This window comes from Carcharhinus amblyrhynchos, chromosome 16, assembly GCF_965287045.1.
Source record: "Carcharhinus amblyrhynchos chromosome 16, sCarAmb.v2.hapA, whole genome shotgun sequence".
NCBI lineage: Eukaryota > Metazoa > Chordata > Chondrichthyes > Carcharhiniformes > Carcharhinidae > Carcharhinus > Carcharhinus amblyrhynchos.
In genome coordinates, this window is record NC_137339.1 from 13,229,098 (window position 1) to 13,247,787 (window position 18,690).

At 40.6% G+C, this 18,690-nt stretch overlaps 1 protein-coding gene across 12 annotated transcripts in view; it reads right to left on the reverse strand.

The window, feature by feature from the left end:
- LOC145353842 (nuclear receptor coactivator 3-like) overlaps positions 1–18,690 on the reverse strand; it is a 212,395-nt gene that overhangs the window by 172,970 nt on the left and 20,735 nt on the right. The window contains exon 1 of one of the 12 annotated variants that reach the window (XM_080204701.1): positions 12,588–12,671. The exons of the other annotated variants lie outside the window; for them this stretch is intronic. The gene's annotated coding sequence lies outside the window, so the exon portion shown is untranslated. Of the gene's footprint in view, positions 1–12,587; positions 12,672–18,690 lie in introns of those variants that run through there. 12 annotated transcript variants of the gene reach the window in all.

Consider the following 18,690-nt stretch of genomic DNA (forward strand, 5'->3'; position numbering starts at 1 on the left):
TTCAAAACGGAGAGAAAAGGTAAATTAATTGTTAGGCTTTGAAGTTGATAAAGTTGCTTTTGTATTCAAGTTATCAAAAGCATGTCTGACCCTCTTTCATGCCCTTGTAGGGGCATATAGTCAATGAAAACCACCACCACACCCTTTGACGGTCCTGACCTCTCAAAACAATACTCAATGCTAACATACACCTTCTGTGTCTTCAACACTCATAGCTCAGGATGATCCAGCTCTTCTTCCTGTCAAGATTCAGACTTTCCCTCATGGCAATCATTGCATTGCACTGCAGGGCACTCCACTTTTGTCCGTGCACCTTAAGTGGTTGTTGAGAACCTGAAGAATCCTCCCCACCATCCACATGAACACAGCATTTCTTCTCTGATGAATTCTGGGGATCCTGAACCGGAATCTGCAGCCACGGCATTCAGGATCCATCTCTCACTTCACCCCTGCTGCTTGCAAGTGTGAACTGCCATGGTCTGGGCAAAACATACTGCCGAGTGTCTAAGACAATTAGCGAATAGAAACTCTTTCTATTCATTGAGCTGGCTGGCATTGGGTCAACTGACAGGTTCAAGACCTACACATTTACAGTAATTATATTGTTAGCTGACAAATAGAAAATTCAAAAAAATCCACTTCTGGGAAAAAGGCTGGACCATTTGGTCAGTGAATCCTGCTTTTAAACCTTATATAGCGTAACAAAAAGAATCCTATTAATATATTTCATTTTTTCACAATAGGAACAGAACATTTACATCATATCCTTCAATTCCATCTCCCACAAAAATAAGCCAACAGTTCCTCAATTGTTTGCAGTGTTATTAGATATTACTCTAAGAAACAACAGAATCGGATGTTCGATTCAAAGTCAGAATTATAACCCAAAGTCTGCAAAGCCAATGGACAGATCATGAATCTGGGATACAGTGGAACTTACAATAATTCTTTTTTCAGGCAGTGCTCTGGGATCAAGAATTACTTGATTCCACTCTAATATGATGAATTCTCAGGTGTCTGGGAAATCCAATGCGTGATCCGCATATTTTGCCACAGGCAGCGCAGGTGATGCTTTAAGGATTGGTAGATCAGCCGTTTGTAGGTTTGTGCACGTTCTCAAGTGCCTCCACTTCATCTGTGTGTGTTTCCGATGAAGACAACTGATGCTTGGTGCTTTCCCAAATGAACTGTTGACATTTTGGTCAGTCACAAGCCGAGGATTCATCAGGAACATTTGACCTCCTCATGGATACTCTGAGGACATCCCAAAAGCATTTCTGCCGATATTCTGGAAATCTCCTGCCACACTAAAAATTCCAGTTACAGCAGATGCTCTATGAGCAGCACGTTCAAATCAATGAACCCAATGAGAACCATTAATGCCTCGAAGCTGGAAATATTGCTTTTGGAGAGGATACTGCTGTTGGACTGCCTTTCGTGCCACCTGATTTTGAAGATTGTGCAAAGATACTGCTCATGGTACTTATACAGTGCTTTGCGCTTCCTTAGGTTGCCCAAGTCTACGAAGCTCAAGAATCAGATCACTGCTGCCTGCTGAACCAAACCTTGGTCTTGGATTTGATATCATGGTCTTGAAATACTCTTACCTTTGGTCAGCCAAGGCTAAGCTAGCACATTGGAGGCAATGATAAATGAACATTAACTACATGATAGAGACGATGCTAGCATTAGAAAAAGAAAACTACCAGATGCACAAACATCCTTACATTTTGTTCTTGTGCAAATGGTAAGACAACAGGTCATGTATATTAACAATCGAGACCTTGATATACAGGACACAACTTTAAGCTTTGCGGCTGACAGAATTTCAAAAGGACATTGTTTTTTTTTAAATTTGCAAGCTGTGGGCAGCAATGGCTAAGCTGGCATTTATTGTCCATCCATAACTACCTTCCTTTTCGGAGGGCATTTGAGAGTCAACCACATTGCTGTGGATCTGGAGTCACAAGTAGGCCAAGCCACGCAAGGGTGGCAAATTTCCTGCCCTAAAGGACATTAGTGAATCAAATGGGCTTTTACTACAATGATTTCATAGTCATTATTAGACTTTTAATTCCAGATTTTTTTTATTGAATTCAAATTTCACCCTCTGCCATGGGTCTCTGGGTTACTCATCCAGTGACAATGCCATTACATCACCACCTCTCCTCGGCAATAAAAGTTCAATGCAGAGAAATATGAAGTGGTTTAGTTTGGTAGGAAGAACATGGACAAACAATACAAAATGAAAGGTACAACTCAAAGCAGTACAAGAGTGGAGGAACCTAAATATACAGAAATCACTAAAGGTGATAGGACAGGCTGAGAACACAGTTAATAAAGCCTTATTAGAAGGGGATAGAATACAAGAAAAAGGAGGTCATGTTGAATCAGTGCAAGTCACTGGTCCGAACTCAGCTGAACTACTGCATTTAATGGACAACTTTAGAAAGGATGCATATAAGATTCACAAGAATGGTTCCAAGGATGAGGAATTTCAGTTATCAAGATAGATTAAGGAAAATCATCCTAATTTTGTCAAAGAAACAAAAAATTAAGAGGAGGTTCGATAAAAGGTATTCAAAATCATGAGGGCTCTGGCCAGAGTAAATAGGGAGAAATGGTCGACACCTGTGAGAGAATTGAGAATAAGAGGGCACTGATTTAAAATAATTAATAAAAAGCAAAAACAAGAGAGGAGAAAAACTAATTTTCACACAATGAATATTTAGTGTTTGGAATGCACAGCCCAAGTGTGTGTGTGATGGAGGCAGGTTTAATTGAAACATTCAAGGAGGATTTAAACTGCTATCTGAAAAGGAAGAACATAAAGCACACAGAGAAGGTAGGGGAATGGCTCTAGGCAAGTTGCTCATTTGGAGTGCTGTGCAGACACAATGGGCTGAATGGCTTCCTTCTGCACCAAAAATAATTCTGCAATTCAATACCCCAGGCAGAACATACATACAGTAGAAGAAACTTTTATGCAGTTGCAACATTTTGCCTCAGACTTCGCGAAGCAAGAATTACCAGAAAATCTGAAAGAAGATTTTCCACTACTGCGTTCCTAGGACATAAGAAATTCAAGGTTCAGCCCATAAAGCTTAGCCCATAATTTTTTCTAAGTACACTTAAGGACAAATGTGCAAATTCCAAACAAGTGAACAAAAGAAAATTCTTAGACGTGCAGATAATGGAATTACCAAAGCATTTGAATTTGACCGACCATGCAAATTACATTCAAAGTCCCTTCTCCTGCCTGCCACCGAGTCTCTGACATCTTTGTTCTCAATGATCACTTCCAATACAAGGATCCACTTTGTCCAGCACACGTTTTGCAAAAAAGGACGACACATCTGCAGCTAGAATTTTTTTTAATTAGTAAAAGCCAACTTATCACAATTCAGACTTTATAGAACCCAAAAGAGAAAATGCTGGAACATCTCAGCAGGTCTGGCAGCATCTGTAAAGGAGAGAAAAGAGCTGACATCAAGTCCAGATGACCCTGCAGCTATGCTGAAATTTTCCAGCATTTTCTCCTTTTGTTTCAGATTTCAGCGTCTGCAATAATTTGCTTTTATCCTTCTTTTTATAGACTTTGTACATAACCTCCATCATTACTTTATAGCTTAGCTGCTTACATGTTCAGCGTTTGCAAAACACAATCTAGACTAGAGATGAGAGACCAGCAACAAAGCTTCAACATTTCTCAGAGCAACCACAAAAACAAAAGGAAAGCACCAAATTCATCAAAAGGCGAACTGAAACCCTATCTGAATGGGATTCTGTCAAATATTCAAAAGCTGATGTCTAAATTCTCACACATTTCCTTTTCACCTCCAAGCCCATTCCAAGTTAAATATACATATGGCTTTATCTATATAAGGAAAGTTCATTTGAAACAAGTAGACTATGCATCTTTTAATGTGATGTTAGGGTCACCTCAAATTCAGATTATCTTTTAAATACCATTAAGAAATCAGGCTTTAAAAGATAGACTTTTTTTATAGTACATAAAGTATAGATAAGCACACAATTTTCTCCCTTTCCCACCTCTGTTGAAATAAATATCTGGAAACTGGTAACCAAAAAAAAAAATCAAAGAAAGAAATCACTTCATATTTTCATCCACAATTTGAATTGAAGTATAGTGCACAAGGAGACTGGCACAGAATAATTCCAATAACCTTTCAAATGTAGCGAGTACAATCCTGCACATTGAGCAGACTGATCACTGTCATAACTGACCGACCTTGAGGCTGCACTTAGCAGTCTGTTACTATAGCAACACTACATTTCATCAGCTACAGTCTGCCTGTAAAGAACCCATGTAGCAGGTAACCAGGGAGAACAATACAATAACAACAAATTCAGCTATTGTTTTTTTACCCTAAGACACCTACTATCGACAAGTGGCAATTTCTGCTATATCAAGAGTCAAATTAAAGCTTTCGTGTTCAGGACTGTGTCAGTTGGGGGGGTGGGGGGCGCAGGCGCAGAACCCATTCTCCCCCTTTCTTTCACTGCCCTCCCCACCCTTCCAATTTCCTATCTTGCACTTCTCAAGGTACTGGCATATGCTAGGCCAAATGTATAACTGGTGCTCTGCAAGTGACCATTTGTTTTGGATAAGTAGAAAGTCATCAGGTCATTTGAGGCCAATTTGAAACCAAAGGAATAGCTATTAGAGAAAGACACAATTTTTGAAACTGACAGGATGTGCTCTTAAGTAGCATCTCTTTATGCTCCAAAAGCACCAGCCAAGTGTAATTTAAACAATACTGCACAATTCAACTGTTGAATGATTATTAATGCATTTATTTCTAATACTTGTTAGCTGTGGCAAAAAAAGCTTGTTTTAATGCAGACAAATGATGGAGAAGCATGGAAAGAAAACAATCACCAGAATTCCCTAAATTTAAACGTATTTAAAAAATAGTTCATCCAACAAATGTTTACTGGGCTACCTTTGGGTTAAAAGCACAATTTCGAAATTAGATTAAAAAATAACTTAGTTACAAGTTGAATCTAGGAGTATTAAGTCAATTAAGACATTTACTTGGTCTAACACTTAAATGCTGACAACGTAATTGTTAATCAACAAAAATACATTTGAAAGTGGCGTGAGATTAGTCTACACCCAATCCAAGTACTATGCAGAACAGAAGCCATTTTAAAATGATTACAATAGAGTTCATAGATCTCAGGAAAGATATTGCTCTTTCAGCTCACAGGAGCTTCAAGAACACATCCAGTTTTGAAAATGTAAATGTACAATCATAAAAAGGGTAAATATGTCAAACTGACTTATTAAAAACAGAAATATAATTTATTCCTTTTCAAGGAACCTACCTCACCCTCTCTGCTCGACTGCTCAATGCTGAGCAAAGCAATTAGAACATGAAAGAACTAAATCCCACATTCTAACAGTGTAAAAGAACAATACATTCATAATACTGCCAATGACCCTTATACTGGCTGCAGGCATTTGCAAACCTCCATTTGGTCTGCCATTCAGGATTCCCGAAAAATCCTACAAAAAGCTTCAAACATGTAGTTTGTTATGGATTTGACTCTATGAACTAATATTCCAATTTTTTAAAAAGTGTACATCTCAACTAACAGGGCCAGCTATTCTTTTAGTGGGCTTCACCATAAATTTAGAATGCATAAGATAATGTGTGGCCCAGAAGAAATTGGGTACACACATACTGAATTCATTAGTCAAATTACAGTCCAGTCCTGATAAACCGACAAATTTTCAGGTCTTTTTACCATCCAATCTCTAGGACTTCTGCTAAAGCTTTTTGCTCCATCTGTTAATGAGACAACACAATGATCATTGACAATTCCCGCTGGTAACAGATTAGCAAGTGCTTTTCAGCTTTTGTTACAAGCTGACTTACCCTTTTATGAATCATGGACAAGACAAACAAAATGGTAATATATGTGAATAGCAGATTATTGCTAAACAATTCTATATTCATTCCGGCACATTCAAAGCACTTGTGTTTTTTAAAATCAAACTTAAGTTAGCACTTCAGCATAGTTCAAGCCGCCCCCTGGGACTTAAGCTATACTCAAGAATTTGTGAAGTATGTGCTGTGGGGCCTAGTGCAGTTAATATGGTTTATATACACAAAACCCCTTATCTTTAACAGAAACAGTGTTTTTACATGGAACTTTAAAATGTAAATGATGGCTTAATGAATAGATGAGATTAAATAGACTGCAAATCAGGAAGAGAAGCAGAATTAAGAGTGATAAGACTGAAGAAAAACTTTGCAATGGTCTTTAAAAGTCAACTTCAGCTCATCTCAAAGCACTTTACAATCAAGCAGAACTTTTGAATTGTAGCCACCATTGTAATACAAGACAAGTAGCAGTCAATTTGTATACAATAAGAACATAAGAAATGAGCAGGAGTAGGCCATCTAGCCCTTCGAGCCTGCCCCGCCATTCAATAAGATCATGGCTGATCTGTCGTGGCTCAGTTCCACATTCCTGCCCTCTCCCCATAACCCTTAATCCCCTCGCTTATCAAAAACCCATCAACCCGTATCTTAAAAATATTTAGCGAGGCAGCCCCCACCACTTCAACGGGCAGAGAATTCCAGAGATTCACCATCCTTTGAGTGAAGAAGTTCCTCCTCAGCTCCGTTCTAAACCGCCAGCTTCAAGAAACACCAACATTATCATGACCAAATAATCTTTCATGCAAATACTGGCCAGGTTGACAGAGTAAAAAGTCTGACAACACCAGGTTTTAATCCAACCGATTTATTTGATAGTAAACTCACAAGCTTTCGAAGGGACTCCCTCTTCGTCAGGTGAATGGAGAGTTCTGGCCTCGGACAGAGCATATAAAGCACAGACAGTTTAGAGATTACTGATTAGAATGCGAATCTTTACACCTAACCTGCTGTTCAAGTCCTAAAGTGGCCGATAATGTGCGGGGAAGGAGTACTGATCACAGGTTAAAGAGATGTGTATTGTCTCCAGACAGCACAGTGAGTGAGGTTTTGCAAACCCAGGCAAATCACGGGGGTTACAGATAGTGCGACATGAACCCAGTAATCTCTAAACTGTCCGTGCTTTATATGCTCTGTCCGAGGCCAGAACTCTCCATTCACCTGACGAAGAGGGAGTCCCCGCAAAAGCTTGTGTGTTTACTATCAAATAAATCAGTTGGACTAAAACCTGTTGTCAGACTTTTTACTGTGTTTACCCCAGTCCAACGCCGGCACATCCACATCAGGTTGACAGAAGCAGGCTTGCATAGAAACAAGGAGGAATAGGCTGTTCTGTCCTTCAAGCCCGCTTCGCCATTCATTCTGATCATCACGTTCATTATTGTGATTTCCCCCCCATACCTCTTGAGCTATATCTAATTTTTTGAAATCCGACAACGTTTTGGACTCAGCTACTTTGTGGTAGTGAATTCCACACATTCACCACCCTCTGCATGAAGAAATTTCTGCTCACTTCAGTTTTAAAAGATTTACCCCACATCATAGAGTCTAAGACCCCTTGTTTGGGACTCCTCCATCATTGGGAATATCCTGAATCTACCCTGAATAAACTGTTAGAATTTTATAAGTTTGTATGAGATAAGAACATAAGAAATAGGAGCAGGAGTAGGCCAACTAGCCCCTCGAGCCCACCCCGCCACCCAACAAGACCATGGCTGATCTGTCGTGGCTCAACTCCACATTCCCGCCCTCTCCCCATAACCCCCAATCCCCTCTCTTATCAAAAACCCATCAACCCGCGTCTTAAAAATATTCAGCGAGGTAGCCTCCACCACTTCAACGGGCAGAGAATTCCAGAGATTCACCACCCTTTGAGTGAAGAAGTTCCTCCTCAACTCTGTTCTAAACCGCCCCCCCTTTATCTTGAGGCTGTGCCCCCTAGTCCTACTATCCTTTCTGAGCGGGAAGAGTCTCTCCACCTCTATCCTATCCATCCCATTCATCGTCTTATATGTCTCAATGAGATCTCCCCTCATTCTTCTAAACTCTAACGAGTACAAGCCTAGTTTATTCAGCCTCTCCTCATAGCTCAACCCCCTCAACTCTGGTATCAGCCTAGTAAACCTCCTCTGCACTCCCTCCAAGGCCAAAATATCTTTGCGCAGGTGCGGCGCCCAAAACTGCACACAGTACTCCAGCTGCGGCCTCACCAATGCCCTATACAGCTGCAGCAAGACCTCCCTACTTTTATATTCAATCCCCCTCGCTATGAAGGCCAGCATCCCATTCGCCTTCCTGACCACCTGCTGCACCTGCAAGCTGGGTTTTTGCGACTCATGCACAAGGACCCCGAGGTCCCTCTGCACCGTCGCCTGCTGCAGTTTTTCTCCACGTAAGTAATAACCCTTTCTACCATTATTCCTACCAAAGTGGACCACCTCGCACTTGCCAACATTAAATTCCATTTGCCATTTCCTGGCCTATTCGCCCAGCCTATCTAGATCCTTCTGTAGACTCTCCCCACCATTTGCCTTTCCACCAATTTTGGTGTCATCAGCAAATTTCGACACCCTACACTCGGTTCCCTCCTCCAGATCATCTATATAAATGGTAAATAGCTGAGGCCCCAGCACCGACCCCTGGGGCACTCCACTAGTCACCATCCGCCAATCCGAATAGCACCCATTGACCCCCACTCTCTGCCTCCTATTTGACAACCAGTCCTCTATCCACGCTAACACCCTACCCCCAACTCCATGCCCCCTGACCTTCTGCAATAACCTCTTGTGAGGTACCTTGTCAAACGCCTTCTGAAAATCAAGACAGACCACATCCACCGGCTCTCCTCTATCCACCGCCCTAGACACATCCTCATAGAACTCCAGTAAATTTGTCAGACACGACTTCCCTTTAACGAAACCGTGCTGCGTCTGCTCTATCAAGCAGTTCCCCTCAAGATGCCTCGTTATTTCCTCCTTGACGACGGATTCTAACATTTTACCTACAACAGACGTTAAACTAACAGGCAGTGAATATAATCCTAACTGGCTTAGTCCCTCCTCGTATGACAGATCTGCCATCCCAGGAATCAGCCTGGTAAATCTTTTTAGAAATTTAAGTGTGAGATCCAGAGTGGGAGCATCAAGATGGCTGAAGATTCTGCTACCAATAATGAAGCAAAAAAAAACACAAGAGACGGAAATATGGATGGCAGCAGTCAATAGTAAAAGCATTAAATCAAAGTTATAGGGCGGAACAGATTGCAGATAAGGCTAGGCCATGGAGAACGTTATACTCAAGGAACAGGAATTCAAATTCCATGGCAGGTTTTGTTTTTCTTTCATGAGATGAGAGCTGGCAAGACCAGCATTTGTTGCCCATCCCTAACGGCTACAAGGTGAGCAGAGTTCTTGAACCACCATAGTCTATACGGTGTAGGTGCACCCACATATCAGGATTTTGATCCAGCAACAGTGAAGGAACAGTGGTGTGCTTCCAATTCAGCATTGTATATGGCTCAGGAGTGGATCTTGCAAATGGTGGTGTTCCCATGTGTCTGCTACCCTTGTCCTTCTAGGTGGTAGATGCTGTGGGTTTGGAAGATAATGCCAAAGGAGGCTTGGCTAGTTGCTGCACAGTCTCTCGCAGATGGTACACATTGCTGCCATTGTCCAGTGGTGCAGGATATGAATGTTTAACGTGATGCTTGGGATATCAATCAATTGTCCAAGATGGTGTCAAGTATTGCTGGAGCTACAGTGGTGGAGTATTCCATTAGGCTTGCACCTTGTAAATAACGCACAAACTTTAAGGAATTAAGAGGAGGTGAGTTACACACCATGGAATTCCCAATCACATGGCTCTTGTAGCCATGGCATTTACATGGCTAGACCGCTTAAATATCTGGTCTCTGGTAACCCCAGGATGTTATGTGGGGTGTTTTGGCAATGGTAAGGTGATTAAACATCAAGTAGTGATGGTTAGATCCTCCAATATTTACTCTCCACCTGAACCACATCTCAATCTTTTCAATGAGAACTCTGGGTGACATCAGCCATCTCAATTTTTTTGCTCCAGTCATTCATTCTAACCCAGAGGTGGGCATACTAGGTTAGTGAGTGTCAGCTTAGTGGGCAGCAACATTAGAATGTTCATTAACTATGACCCTTGAATAAGATTAAATACGTTTAATGTACGCCAAATATTTCCTACGTTACAGAAAATGCTTCATCATTCATATTTCAGTAGAATTATCATCTTCAAGTGGTAGAAACAAAATAAATATGCTTGATTGGGTGCAGAGGGAGCACATGGCTCTCAGTTAATATTGTGTGCAATCAGCATACTTCTGCAGGAGAGTCATCAAGACCCAAAACTCTGTTTCTCTCCTAAAATAAGAACATAAGAAATAGGAGCAGGAGTAGGCCAACTAGCCCTTCAAGCCTACCCCACTATTCAACAAGATCATGACTGATCTGAAGTGGATCAGTTCCACTTTCCCGCTTTCTCCCCATAACCCTTAATTCCCTTTACGCAAATAAGGGGACCAAAACTGCACACAGTACTCCAGTTGTGGCCTCACCAGTGCTTTATACAGTTGCAGCAAGACCTCCCTGCTTTTAATATTCTATCCCCCTCACGATAAAGGCCAACATCCCATTCGCCTTCTTGATCACCTGCAGACTGAGTTTTTGCGATTCGTGCACAAGGACCCCCAGGTCCCTCTGCACAGTAGTATGCTGCAGCTTTTCACCCTTTAAATAATATTCGTTCCTACTATTATTTCTACCAAAGTGGATAACCTCACGTTTGCTAACATTATACTCCATCTGCCAGGCTTCCTGAGTTTATCCAACATTTTGTGTTTTTATTTTGCACCTCACACGCCTTTGCTTTTTGAGCACATCACCTCAGTCATACCAGCTGGCAGAAAACTATACGGATGAAAACCAGCGGAATGTGGTAACTCTGAGTAGGCAGCAGCCAACGAAATGTCTCGTGGGCTGCCTTGATGCCACATGTGGTGCCTGGGCAGCAGGCTGCCCACCACTGCTCTAACCTGTCTGCCTCGTAATGTGATACACTCCATTCTCTCAGGGCCAAACCTAACATTGTCATCTAACCTGCTGACAAGGACGTTGCTGTGATCGTCTAGCAAATAAGTCTGTATCAGCAGAGACCAAATGTCAACTCCACAAAACTTCCTCCGAATTCCTGGATTGTTACCTCATCATCCAAAGATGTGCGGGTTAGGTTGACTGGCTAAATTGACACATAGTATCAGGGGATTAGCAGCATACATATGTGGAATTACAGGAGTAGGGCCTAGGAGGGATTGGTGTGGTGCAAACTCAATCAGCCGAAGGCCTCCTTCTGCACTGTAGGGATTCTATGATTCAATGATCGAGCCATTATCTCCAGGATGGTTACTGACTTTTCCTGCTGATCTTCCTCCCACAGCTTTCAATCTCCTAAACCACAACACATTTCTACCTTCTTTCTTGGATTGAGAAGAGATCTGCTCTATTTGACCCATCAATTCACTTGCCCTATTGAACTGATTTCTTCCAATCTTGAATCTATTTTTTCTCTCCTTGTCTAGTGTCTTCTCATCTACATCTGTAACACTTCCGATACCCTTTGCCACTAACTTATTTCAATTTACTGGTCATTACCACTTGCTCTTCATCATGGAAATTCAGCCACTTATCAAAAAGTAAAAAGCTATCAGCAGTACATGTCCATAAAGCTATTGGGTTGCTTTCAAATCCCAAATGGGTCACTAAAGTCCTTCAGAGAAAAAAAACCTGTTGTCCTTACCCAGTCTAACTGATCAGTCTCACACCAGTGTGGCTGACTCTCAACTAACCTTCAAAAGTAATCTCAAGTCAGTCAACTGTATCAAACACAGCTCAACTGAAATACCTGCTTTATACCAGCAACACACATCCCAATAAATTATTTCTTATAAATTTAAGAGTCTACCTATTCCTCCAGGTTAAGAATCATGGTTGTGTCCCTAGCCAGCACACTATTTTCAACAATAGCATTGCAAACCAAATTAGTTGGGTCATCAAGTTCAGTACAGTATGTTGCTGATGCAAGGGCTGCCAAATTTACTTAAGACAACAAGTCACTGCAAAGCAACTGTGTGAAAAGCTTTGAGACATATGTAATGCGGGTGCTATAAAAATAGAACATTTCTCATCCAGCACAAAAGCCACACTAATTCCAGGTACACCAAGTCTGTAAGGCAGTGGTCTTTAATCCTTTTGAGCACCAGATCACTTTTAGGATCAGAATGCAGCCAGAGATCTACTCTTAAACATGCGACTTCCTTAAAACAAAATGTACTTGCGCAGAGCACACACACCTATCCTTAGTGTGACACATGCACTGGCTCGCTGAGTGCTGTGTAGTCTGGGTTGTATTTTGAGATGGCCAGCCTCACACAGTCCATCTGTGAGACGAGTGCTATACTTTGACTTGATGATTTTTATCCAGGAAAAAGCCATCTTGCAACAAGTATGTGGAACCACAGTAGGCCTTCACCTTGAGTGCACACAATGTCAGAAGAATTTACATGTCCCCAAAAGTCTTAGTCCCTTAACCTACCTTTTAGTCATTTTGCATGTTGAGTATTTCCATATCAAGTCCACGGCTTTTTCCAAACATCTGAAATTTTCCTGTCAGATTTCCAATGCCCAACTGAAGAAAAGGATTTGAGACAAACAATGATGCGTCCCATCTTGTATAACACCTGAATTAGTCTGCTGAATTCCTTTTCCATTTGTCTGCATGGAACATTTTCTGTTTGACCTGTTGTTGGATTTCTCCAGATCTGGGTAACTGGGCCAGTTTCACCTTGAACACATTTAGTGCACTGATCATATCTCTGTCCCTCACCTGCAGTTCATGGTTCAACTCATTCAATTTTTTACTCATATCCATAAGAAATGCCAAGTCTAGCAACCACACATTATCTAACAACTTGCAGTACACCACATTTCTTGATTTGACAAAAGGTGTCAAATTTCAGGGAGCATATCTAAAAAACCTCTGCAGAACTTCTCGACTTAACCACCTCATATCTGCATGAAGGATTAGCTCTTTGTAGGTGCCATCAAGCTCAAGTCACAATTTGAACAAGCGATGCTCCAGAGCTCTGGCATGAATTTAGTTGATGATATTGACTGTCATTACTCAAGAAAAGTCAATAACCTTGCTCACGTGCTCTTGTTGGTAGATAACTGTGGTAACTGACAAAAGGAGGGAAATTCAAGATCATTTTTGCAAAGTGCAACAAAGCCTGCATGTTGACACCCAGCATCAGTTGTGAATTGAAAACCAGTTTCTTGATTGGAATGTTTTTCTCAATCACATACCTTTTAAATTCGTTGTGGATATCCCTGCCTCTTATTCTCCCATGTGGCAAAAGAGCGAGGAAGTCCTTTTCTGTTGCATCTTTGAATACCATGCAGAGAAAAACAAACGAACAGCTGGCCATATCCAATATGTCCAATGACTCAAACTGCAAGAAACATTCACAGTCTGATAAGTCTATTTGTTGAGACAGATTCTCTGACAGTTCCACTCTTCTAGCTACTGTTAAAGCACCAAGTAGCATGCTTTTGATGATTGTCATAAATTTCATCTTTGTTTCTAAAGTCTTTGAACAATATGTTGGCAGCAACCATCATAGTCTCCTTGATAACTTCACCATTAGTGGACAGTTTCTTACGCTTTGCCATCAGATGGCGTATGCGAAAAAACACTTTTTTGCTGGTCTTGCCTTTAGTCACAGGGTTTTGATGAGTGACCGTTAAGCTTTGCAACATTCCCTTTAACTCCCCAACTTTCTTCGAATGGTTCTGTTTAAGGGGACATGTTCTTCAAATTTTGCATGCATTGTCTTGTGATGCTGTTCCAAATTACCTCTTTTACTCTAGGCTACACTCTGACAAATGAGATAAATGGTCTTGCCTTGGACGTTCATAAAGAGAAATTCGCTTTCCCATTCCTGGCAAAAATGGTAGGGTTTTGTCCTCTTGAAGGTCCTTGGCTCTTTGCTCATCATTTGTCTTCACCCAGCTTATTCCAGGTTTTGGCGCTTGAAATTTGGCAATGAGCTGATTCGCTCATCACAAGAAGCCAGAGTTCCGCACATTTTTGGCAAGGGTTTCACAGCCAATGATTATCAACTTTGTGACTCCAGAATTGACCTGTCGATTGCGATGGAATATTCAAAGACCACTGCAAGGATAGTAACATTCCTGGTTGAAATACGTATTCCAAAAAAAATTTTCCCATTCGTGGAGTAAACAGAAACATGATGATTGGCACAGATGGACTTGCTTCCTTACCGTTTGCACAGGTAAGTTATGAAAGCATATTTTCAATCTTGGAACACAATACCATGGTTCCAATTCAAACATAAGGAGTCAGTGAGTTAAGCATGTGAGCAGCACTGTACTTGGAATGCTTCACTTGGAATGCCATTGTCTTCCACAGACTTACGCACAGAGTTGCTTCATTACGTTACTGACTTTGGCTTGAGGGCAAGCATGACAGAATGTGATGCCAAGGAAGTGATTCAATGGCCTTGTCACTCATTGTGGATTCTTGGTTCAGGAGAAAAATTAAAGTGCTATGCCCAGTGAGAACCTCATGCCTGTTTGTTAGGAACTGATTGCTGTCTGGTGAATGTATAGGTGTTTTACTGTGGCTTTGTGGCCATAGACAGATCAGAGATCTTATAAAGTGGCCCTTATTAGCAGCTTCCTGAAACTTTGCAGCCTTGATCTCCCATAGTTGATCCTTCCTCTCAGTTTGCTATTCTACATGATGGTATCTGGCATTTATTGCTGGTGATTTTTTTTTATTTAATATGCAGGATTTGTCAGCATTGTGCACTTCATAATTTGGCTTGATCTTGGTTATTCTTATCAAACTAATCTTGGTGCTCATGTTTAATGAATTCAAGGGTTCAGATGCTGCGACCAGAAATGACACCACAATTTCTTTTAGGAATCTTTAATGTCTGTTATCTTCTGGGACACTAGCAAGCTCTACAGCTAATTTTGGTCTTAATCCACGTTTCTTGATAAAATCTTTTAGGCTAATTACATCAAGCTTCTTTTGTGGTTAGACTATGTCTCACAGTGCTTTAGGTGTTATCTTCCAAGGACACGATGCTCCTCTTAAGCTGATGTTCTGACCAACATTTAGAACCTCCAAAGCAGCAGATAAAATGCACACCCATTAAGTCTCTCTGTTGTACAATAATGTGGTCCTACACGTGCCAATGTTTAAATCTAGTCTGCGTCCATGTTGTTTTCAGTTTGTAAGCTTGTTGAATGATTGCATTTGTGTTGAGAAGATCACACTTGCTGTGCACAGAGAACAAGTTAGCTGCTGAAGTTTATCATGACCAATGTTGTTGTGTCCTAGTACTCCCCTCCACAAATTAAAGTCTGTAGCAACATGAGCATAGAAGTCACCAAGATAGGAGTTCAGTGGTACTCTGATGATCCTGCCGATTGTAGAACATAGACCTCATTGATTTGTGCTATTATTGGTGCATGGACACTTATGAGTATCACATGCCGATTTCTAAAAAGTAATATGAAGTACCATGAATCTGTCGTTGATAGCCTTGGGAAGTGAGTTGAGCTTACATGCCGATCCACAACGAATGGCAAAGCCCACACCTGACTGTCGAGCTACCCTTGGATTTGCCAATCCGGTACAATGTGTAGCTTGCATCTACTTGCTCAAGACGAAACTCATCTGGAAATTTTGTTTCATTTACAGTGGTTGTCAATTTAGTATCTTTTTAGTGTTCTGGCTATGAATGCTGGTCTGGTCTTGTATTATTATTTAGAAGTATTTTGACATTGCACGTGCCAAGTGTCATCTGGTAGTTAGTTGTTCTTTGAGTTTATTTATGCTTCAGCTACAGTGATTGGTGACCAATCAGGTGCAGGGAGGGCAGGCTGTGTTTAGTGTTCCTGTTTTTTTTTCTTCCCTGGATAGGGGTGAGCAACACTAAAAAGCGTGCTCTGTTGTCTTAGGTGGATACAGGCTCCACTTCTACCCCAATCTGTGGAAAGTGAGCATCATCACAGCCACCAGCAGCATCTTTCATTGTCCTCGTCACCACTTTCAGATCACCACAGGGTTTGGTAGTCTGATATGATGTTCAGTATAAATATTGAAAAATCTGCATTACTGAAGAACTAGCCACAAACTATGAAAACTAGTTCGGTCAAACATTTTAAGAAGTAGTAAATTTACAAAGAGTAAATAATTTGTGTACAGAGAATACTTTCTATGGTTTTGGTTGGACATGAACATGGCAACACAAGCGGTATAATTCTGACACAGCTATGCCAGATAATAAGATGGTACAGATAGAATTTTTTTGTATATTAGAAATAAGAAAACAACTCTCTATCTTCTTCCTATGATTTCACAGAGCAACAAGAATGTGCTAAAAGACCAATATGTATTTTTTTTTAAATCTATGCCTCAGTAATATATATTTATACAGCATGTTTAACATAAAACATTTCAAGAATCTTCACAAAGCATTATAAACAAACTGCACCACCGATAAAGGATATATTAGGTTAAGGAATGCTTCTATAGATAGGGGGATGCAAAGCCATGAGGATTTTTAAAAATCAAGACATTGATTGATTGGGAGCCAATGTAGACAAGGTGAATGAGCCTTGAGTGAGTTAAGATACAAGCAGTAAAATGGAGTAGGCTTAAGTTATGGAGATGAATGGAAATTTCCATTCTGTCTGTCAAGAATAAAACAAATGCAGGACCTCCAAATATCAACTCTAAAACTGAACAATTTTAAGTTTTCTCTTGATATGATCAACTATGGAGAGCCCAAAGTTGGTTCAAAGTGTGATCAACATACGTGGTTCACTTTTGCAGAGCCAGTGTCACCATGCATATGTATTATAAGCTTGTACCAAATGTAGCTAGGCATAATTTAGTTTCCAACTTTAGTCCAGTGAACATGATGGAAGAAACAAGATAGTCACATAGATTCAAAACAAAAAAGTCTTTCTGAAGAAGAGGGAAAAGTTGAAGGGCAAGTTGATCAATGATCACCTTTGTACATCTCAGCCACAGGCTCTTGATCAGTGCTTCATTACATGTAGCCCATCCACAACATAAAGGGAGGCATTAGAAAAGCCTTGACTGAACTGTACGCAAAAGTACTAGAATTTATTCTCAATTCTATTTAATGGCTTTTAAATAATTTCATTTTAATCAACTATCCTGAATAGTTCATGCATCATCATTCTGGCTGACAGAATAGAAGATGTTAATCTGCTTTACATTAACTTAAAAAGCAAACCAAATCTAAGTGAACTCAGCCTGACGAGAATAAATACATCCTTCAGTACTTTGGCGACTTAGTCATTATGGTTTCAGAGTTAAAAAGCTTTTTATGCCACGTGCAATCCCAGAATCTAGCAACACTGTATTGTAAAATGCTTCTTGGGTAATAGCTTTATTACAGCTGAAGCATTACAGTGAAGCCAGAGGAAACAATTCAACATAACTATAAGCAAAGCTACAAAATCTGCCACATGAACAATATTTTCTGAATTGAATTTTATGTAAAATGTTGGATTTTTGTTTTGCTTTTTCCCCCCATTTTGTTCTGAACTCATTAGATTTTGTGCAGGGACCAAAACACACTTCACTTCAGGCATCTTGTGTCAGCATCAGATACTATATGGCCAAGCATAGCACTGTTAAATACCTCCATAATTTTCTTGTTTAGTAAAGCACAATACCTAAACCTTAAAACGGCACTCGCTAATTCATCAGTATATTACACCTTCTGAGCCCTCAAAATTTCTCTAGCGTCCATATAATGCCATTCTTGTCACTTGCATGAATACACGTACAAATGCCATACACGTCATTCACATATCAGTAGAGACGCAAACTTACAAAGTAGGAGGAATAGCTCATTCAGCCCTCACACCTGCTCTGCTATTTGAGAAGATCATAGTTGCTCCCGATTGTGGTCTCAACTCCACTTTAATGTCTATCCCATATGCCCTTTGATTCCCTTGTTAGTCAAAGATCTTTCTCAGTCTTCAAAACATTCATTGACCCTGCCCCCATTGCTCTCTGCACAAGAGAATTTCATGCTGTGACCCTCAGAAAATATTCTTCATCTCCATCTTAAATGGGAGAGCCTCAGCCAAACAAGTACCTTCAGGATCAGAAATATTTCAATAGGATCACCTCTCATTCTCCGAAACTCCAATGGATATAGACACAACCTGTCTAACCCTTCATCCCATTAGTTGAGCGAACATTCTCTGAACTGCTTCAAATGCAACTATATCATTTCTTAAGTAGAGAGATCAAAAGCACAACAGGACGCAAGGTGTGGTCTCACCAACTGTAACAAAACTTATGCTATTTTATATTCCATTCCCTTGCAATGAATGCCAATATTCCATTTGCCTTCATAATCATTTGCTGCCCCTGTATACCACCAACCTTTTGCAGTTCATGTACTAGGACACCCAAATCCTTCTGTTCTACCGAGTTCTGCAACCTCACTCCATTTAAATAACATGCTGTTTCCTATTCCACTTGTCAAAAAAATTCACATTTTTCCACATTATACTCCATCCGCTAAATCTTTGCCTATTCACTTAACCTGTCTATA